General features: G+C 41.7%; 1 long non-coding RNA gene across 1 annotated transcript in view; it reads left to right on the forward strand.

Moving 5' to 3' along the window:
• The first annotated feature begins 1,211 nt into the window (after positions 1-1,211).
• LOC107573735 (uncharacterized) overlaps positions 1,212-7,640 on the forward strand; it is a 21,847-nt gene continuing 15,418 nt past the window's right edge. The window contains exon 1 of the long non-coding RNA XR_001607562.1: positions 1,212-1,436. This is a non-coding gene — a long non-coding RNA (uncharacterized lncRNA). The remainder of the gene's footprint in view (positions 1,437-7,640) is intronic.

The following is a 7,640-nucleotide window of genomic DNA, read 5'->3' on the forward strand; positions in this document are numbered from 1 at the left end:
CATCATCTTCTCCTTGGCCCACACCCTCAAGGGCCTCAGACAGGAGGTAAATTATCTGAAACTGCAAGTCACAGAGTACCACAGGGAACTAACAACCACTCAATGAGAGACAGTACAGAAGAGATGAAAGGAACCTGACAGAATGGTGCAACAGGAGGAAATCACCAGTCTTCAGGAGGCTCTAACATCTGCTAGACACCACGCGCAGCTTGAAAAAGCCATCAGACAGTACTTGGAAAGAGAACTGTTTCACGCAAAGTCACTGTTAAAAACAGTGTATGTGGAACTTAATGATAGATACACTAGAGCTAAGGTCTTAGAAGGCCATCGGCATGCAGCCAGAACTGAGGTCCAAACCCTGAATCAGCAATTCTGCAACATTAAACAGGAGCTTGACACGGTTCAGAAAGAACTGAAACAGTCCTACAGACTGCGCGTGGACTCAAGTAAAAGTCACCCTGCTGCACGTCACACTGCCAGCAGTGCAAACCCCCTCACCCCTGTACACAGTTACAAAGGGGGGATCCAAAGCTTTCTGCTTGACACTTCACAAGTCAGTTCCCTGAAAACTTCTGCAGCTGCAGAAGGAAAAGGGTCAATTCAGACAAACTCTGAAATGACTCATGGAGTGACACTCAAAGACCTCAACCGAATGGCCAGAAACATCCATGCATTCACACCAGAGCATGCAGGAGACCATGACGTCCACGCCTACATATGAGACATTGACATTCACATGCAGTCTTGGACCAGTGTGAACCACCAAGATAGACTCTATCTGCTCTGGATCACCTCTAGCCCAGAGGTGCAACGATTCCTGGCTCGATAGCCAGGACATATCCAATCAGACTACTAGCGGCCTAAACAAGCCATCATAAGAGAATTCTCAGACCCAGAGTCTGAACACGGTCTAATCTCTGCCCTAGACACCAATTTGAAACTCCCCATGCTTACTACCACAGACTTCGACGAGCTTACTTCAGGGCTTGCAATGAACCTGGGATGGAGGAGGACACCAGCTTCAAGAGCCTTTTCCTCCGAAACCTCCATCCTATTGTAAGTCACCATTTAGGCATTATTTGTAAGACCCCACTGATTCTGAAATGTACAACCCAGAATCCAAAGCAGGCACCAGAAGGCACCCAGCATTGCCACAATGCAAGGCACTTCTACAGACAGCCACTAGCCAGCGGAAGACAGAGCCATCACCATGGCAACTGACCCAGGTTCCAGACCAACCACTGGCAGAAGCCATGGAAAAGGCCGTCCTCACCCTGCAAACATCACGGTATGTCCAATGACAGTCCCCCCCAACATCCTTCTCCACACAGGTGCCCAACGGAGACTACACAAGGACAGCTTGACACGCCTACTTCTGAGTTACAGGAGCTGCTGACTCTAGCAAAAGAGCTCCTTGAAAAAAACTCAACTGAGGAGTACTGGGAAGGACAAACTTCTGACTCCTTGCCTGACGCAACACAGCATTAGACCCCTCCAAGGGAGAAGCATCCCTTAAAACCAGTCGACACCCCAGAAGCAGCCAGACAACATTGGATGGAGCAACGGGCCCACATGCCCAACAGCGAAACCGGTCCCACTTTATATTAAGTGACCTTAACTACTATGTACTTACATCAAAAAATAAGTACAATGTACTTACTGTATTCATATTGTATTGCAAAACACTTTTGCCGCTATTGAGGTGGGATACGTGTAAGGTTAGGGACAGGTTTGGTGGTATGGGTAGGTTTAAGAGTGGGTTAAGGTGTAAGGGATGAGTCAACGGTGTAATTATAAATGTAATTACAGAAATTAATTAAAGATGTAAATACATGCAGGTATTTTTAAAATACAAGTACAATGTAAAAACATGCATGCACACAATAAGTGCATTGTACCAAATTATTAATTTAAATGTAAGTACATAGTAGTTAAGGCCACTTAATATAAAGTGCGACCGCAAAACCTCTACCAACACAACTCAGGCAAGCTCAAGTCGGTGCCGCCACAAGAGCAAAGAAACACCACAAACATCAGATTTCCAGTGATGTTCGAGCTACTCAGAGTGCTAACAACCACCTGCTACCCTCCTGGCACCATCACTAGGGCAGTCTGAAACTTTCTTCACACTACAAAATCTCCATAACAATTCCCTGCAGAACCACCTGCACTCTCACCAGTGAGAGTCCAACCAAGCTGTCCCAAACCGCAGGTACCACGGATAGCCTACTGGCTAACAACAGCTACAAACAAACATCTTACCCAGACCAACTCACTTCAGGATGACAGGTGACACAGTCTCGACACCTGCTGCATAAGCTCGAGGACCCGCACCTTGCTACAGCTTACATCTTCAGAGCACACCCCTTGACAGCATCCACCATGGCACCACAACCACTCCTGGAGGCAACCAACAGCCCGAGAGCCACCACTGTCTCCCAGCCATGAGTGGCAGATGCGTGTCTGATTGTTCTGCACCTTTGACGTCGCTCGTTGTTGTCCGAAAGGGTCGGAAATATGTAGCATTTGGACCAATCAGACACACAATTGTTCATTAGATTTAACAAATCAATTATTCACTAGATTAACAAATAATCACAGACCCCTCACCCAATAAACATACTGGGTGCCAGGATGTCTGCGAATTACCCCAGGCCCCTGGTTACCATGGCAACCAGGACACCTCAGCCAGACCAGATACATTTTACGACCTAAAATTATGTAGAGGGAATCTTCCTCCCTACTCAATTCTCTCTAAAACAGACACACACTGCTATAGGAAATGACTTCTTTCATTAATTCATAGACCAATTTTTCTATGACTTTCCTATCATGCATATCCCCAGGTCTTTGTGTATGATTACTACCTCATTGTATATGGTATTGTATGTTGTATACTGTTTTAATGCATGCTTATGACAGATCACTAGTCATATGAACTAGGCCTATATGAACTTGTCTTCGGATGATATAATTGAGAGTGTATATAATATGTGGATACCCATGCAACATATTAGTGTTCTAAGAATCTTTAATTGTTTGCAAATCAACATCAAATTCAGTTCCATATGCAAATTACCATGCTCTCAGACAAAGGGTCATAAAACCACCCCAGTATTTCCAACTTCCCGCTTGGAAATTCAGCCTTTCTCAATAGACAAGCCTATCCTGAGAGGCGGGACTCTTCTCAGACTTTAAAGGGCTCATGCACAGTTCCACCCTGGCTCTTCTGCTAAATCTTCTGATTGCTACCCGTGTGGAGAGCCTGAGCCGGTGCGGGCGTGCCCGGTGGGCCCCAACATATGGTGCAGTCTGCGGTTCTGTTAGATTCTGAGAAGATGGGGATGCTGAGCTAGTCTTCTAAGGACACCCTAAGTTCGTGCCAGGCCTCTGTGACTTTCCATTCACCAAAGATCCTAGGATCTCAGCTGATGTCTCTCTTAGCTCTTTTTCACTTTCCACTGGGAAGAAACTCCCAATCACCATCGATTCAGAACATCTTTGGAATTCATCACTCTTCAAACCCGGAAGAACATGATCGCAAGTCCAAAACCTTGAAACCATCAAGACTTTCATCCGAGACTGCATCCGGACACTCATCAACGACCAAGGCAATGCAAGTATCGTACATTTAACTAAACGAAACAGAGGTTTATTATAAGCTATAGACCCCATTATAAATGGCGCTGATGGTTTTACTCAGGTGGTTAACTGAATCTTTTCATAGCTTCATTCTCTGGTTTTCCTGATGGTTTCATCCATCAAGTCTCATTTGCCCTTTCCCCATGTATGAGTGATTGTGTGTGTGTTTGTTTGTTTACATTAGTTATGTGTGTTAGCGTTTAGTTAATAAAACGTTTGTGCACAAATTACATGAGTTTTTGATCCTGCTTGTGAATAATGTCCCTTTACGATTTTGATCCATGCTACATGCTCTAATGCATTATTAGGCTACTATAAGAAGGTTGTTTTCTGTGGCCACGAAAATCTCCTTTCTTAGAGCTGATATGAAATTATACTAAATGTTCGCTGGACGAACAGATTAGTTGATGGCAATTTCATTCTGTTACAGTTACTACTGGCATCTCATTATAAATAATTGTAATTAATCATAATTAATTGTAATTATTTATATGCATTTCCCTTTTGAGCTAATTTGCTACATTTTTAATCTACAAATCGCCATCATTTACCATTGTTTTACTGTAGTAACACTAACTGCACCATGGTATTGTGGCACAAATGAGGGATATTCATATCGAATTTTATTATATTATTAATGTAGAGTATTAGAATATAATTACAGTATGTTTTTGTGATTTAAGCTAAGCTTTTGTGCATTTATACTAAATGTTTTTCGACTACTGTTTTTCATACAAATACCTAGAAACCATAGTTACATTTTTACCATGGTATTGAGGTGCAATTTGTGTGGTTAATTACATTTCACCATATAAAAATGAGGTTTTTACAATTTTTACAGATTTTACTGTTTTTGATAATTAACATAAATTTACATCTGCTACTAACTCAAGCTACTAATGTCAACTCAACTCAAACTACTTTCAAACAAGTGACAAAAAAATTATATTAATATTGCAGCAGGCACTCTGCTGAAGATACATGTCAGGCAGCACAAACCTGTTTCATGATCTAAAATAATATCACTCATTAGAACATGCAGAAACTAAGAAGTTCATTTCTCTATTAAGATATTTATATTGTTAAGGGAAAATGACTTTAAAAGTTTAAAGGATTCAAAAATGTGAAGTGTTTGTCATGTTCTGACCATAAAGAGTTGTTTAAAACCACATTTATTGGTCTGGTTTCTACAACTTAGTCGCACCGTCAGAAAAATTTTCAACTCTTTTTCAACTCTTTTCAACATTCTTCCTTCATCTCAAAACCCTTTTTCTAGGTTTCGGAACACTGTGAGGAACTTGTTGTCTCAACTCTTGTCCAATAGGAAGAATGTGATTCCTATGCAGAATCTTGACCAGTTCAGTTCCACTCTCTGGCTTCAGTCAGAACACAGGCAAGTTAGGCATCTAGCTCTGGACAATGCAAGGCTCAGCACTCCAACTGTCCGCCAACTCATGCTTTCCTTGCAGTCCAAGATTTCTAATCAGGACTCTATCTCCAGGAACCAGCTCATGAGCAAACTTTAGTTCTAACACATGGTCTTTACAAAACACTGATAAGACTTTACGGAAGTACCATTTCTTGACACACCAAAACTCAGGTCGATGGGCAGTCTGGCTTCCCTTTCAAACATAAGAAAGTAAGGCAAATACCCTGTGGCTTCATTCAGACTGCAGTTGTACACGTGTACAAGATGTCCAATGTGACAGCTCCACTGTTGTTTCTGCCTTGGATCCAGGGTCCTCAACATGTTCAAGAGTGTCCAGTTGAACTGTTTGGGCTGCAGATCACCCTGGGGTTGGTACGGCGTTGTCTGGGATTTCTCCTAACAGGTCAAATAACTCTTGGATGAGCCTGCTGTCAAGATCCCGTCCCTGGTCCGAGTGCACCCATCTAGGCAATCCATAGTAAACTAAGTATTTCTCCCACAGGACTTTTGCAACTGTGGACGCCTTCTGGTCCTTAGTCAGAAACGCATGTGCCTACCATGTGTAGTGGTCGGTGATGACAAGAACATTAAAGATGTTCTTGGAGTCTGGCTCTATGGATAGAAAATCCATACACACAAGGTCCATTGGTCCACTACTGGACAAATGTGACAAAGGTGCAGCTCTCTTAGGTAGAGTCTTCCTTTGGACACATCTGGCACATGTCTGGCAATATTTCACCACAAGATCTGTCTGGGGCTTGAGTGCACCAAAACATCACTACATTAACCAGCACTAACCTGTCCCATTCTGTCATGATCAATGGAAGGTCCTGAAGAGCTTCTTTCTTGCCTGTGGATAGATCTCCCTCTTTCAAACCTCTCCATATCTCTCCAAGACACTGACCTTTTCGCTGAGCACAGGACAGATACATGTAACTCAATTTTGGAATTTTGATGGCATCCAGCGTAGTTAAGTTACAGTATGCTTTGGGGACTGACTTAGGAGATCCACCTAGCAACGTGACAACCCTGCTGGCACTTGCAAGGCAACTGGACTTGTCCTGGCAGCTTACACAGAGATCTCACACCAGAGGATGGGATATTCGTCCATTCCTGGTCCTTCACTTTCCCATGAGGACGACGAGACAAGGCATCAGCATTGACATTTTGTCTTCAAGGCCTGTACTTGATACTGAAATCATACGCCGAGAGGGCCGCCAGCCACCTATGTCCTACAGCATCCAGCTTGGCAGTTGTTAAACCTCTGGGGTCGACTAACGCGGATACGCATTTTGTGGCATCTTCTCCTGATAACACAGAAAATAACTTAAATTACACTTTCAGTTTTGATCTTACAGATTAGACCAATACATCAATCGAATCTGTAAATGGTCTACTTTTATTTGTATACACACATAATAACAACAAAACTTTGCGCATTTATAAAATAAAGAAAACATACATGCTGCGCTGTCTGCCGCCTTGGTCTGCATGATCTTTACTTAGAAACGCGTCATTAAAATGAACTGTAACTCAGCAAATACTCAACAAAGAGACATGAGAGATATATCTATAGAAAGCTTGACATGTCTACTTTTAAACAAAAAGCAAGTCTTATCAAAAGCAAATATTCTGTGATAAAGTAATCATATGAAACCAACGCGATGTCCAGTCTTTCATGTCTCCCTTCATTATATCTAATGCGACCACGCCCACGCGCTGAGCGCGCTATAGATATTATAATCATCCAATTTTCATTCACAGCATCTAAATGTCACGATGCCAGGATGTTTTTTTATGTTCTATAACAGACAGAAATACAATATAAAAGTAATATGAGTTATAACGTTACTAGCCTAATGTCAGTAAGAATTATTAGTGAAAACTTGTGATAGGATATTCTCTGTTCACGAATATAGCCATATATGTATATAACTATAGTTTTTGGATTGTATGGGCCTACATACAAAGCATGCTTGTGTTTATGAATGTAACTAAGCTTCTGTTCATGAATATCTGCTCTGGTGTAAATATTTTTAATGTGTTATATCCATGTCTAATGGAGTAATGACGCAGAAATGTTTGAAACTGTTTCAATTTTCGTTTGGGACTGTGGCTGCATCACCGGCATCTTGCACAAGAAAGGCACACGCATGTCGTTCAGTTTTGAGTTCGCTGGAAAATCATACTGAGTAAGTGCACAGTATAGTAATTGTATTATTCCTAGAATATGTGGTAATATTATTTGTGGTTGATAGTGTTAACATGTAAGAATTGGCATTCTGTTTTCTCATGAAGTATGCATACTATACTAAGGTACTATGGGGAATACACCACTCTTGCATTCACCTGCATCCCTCACAGTAAGGGGACACTTGTTCAGTTTTCAACTCCATTCAGAATCTTTGAGTAGGTGTGCATTCACTATTTTACAGATGTTACTTTCATTTGATTTATTTACTGCATGGTAAAATATGTTTGCTATGTGGTAATTGTGTTCTTTGTTTCGATAAATTAGTACTAGTATCAGTGAACATCACAATAATGTTAATAATGTAGTTTGTGTAAA

Source organism: Sinocyclocheilus grahami, unplaced genomic scaffold, assembly GCF_001515645.1.
Source record: "Sinocyclocheilus grahami isolate Dianchi unplaced genomic scaffold, SAMN03320097.WGS_v1.1 scaffold2019.1, whole genome shotgun sequence".
In the NCBI taxonomy this organism is placed as follows: domain Eukaryota; kingdom Metazoa; phylum Chordata; class Actinopteri; order Cypriniformes; family Cyprinidae; genus Sinocyclocheilus; species Sinocyclocheilus grahami.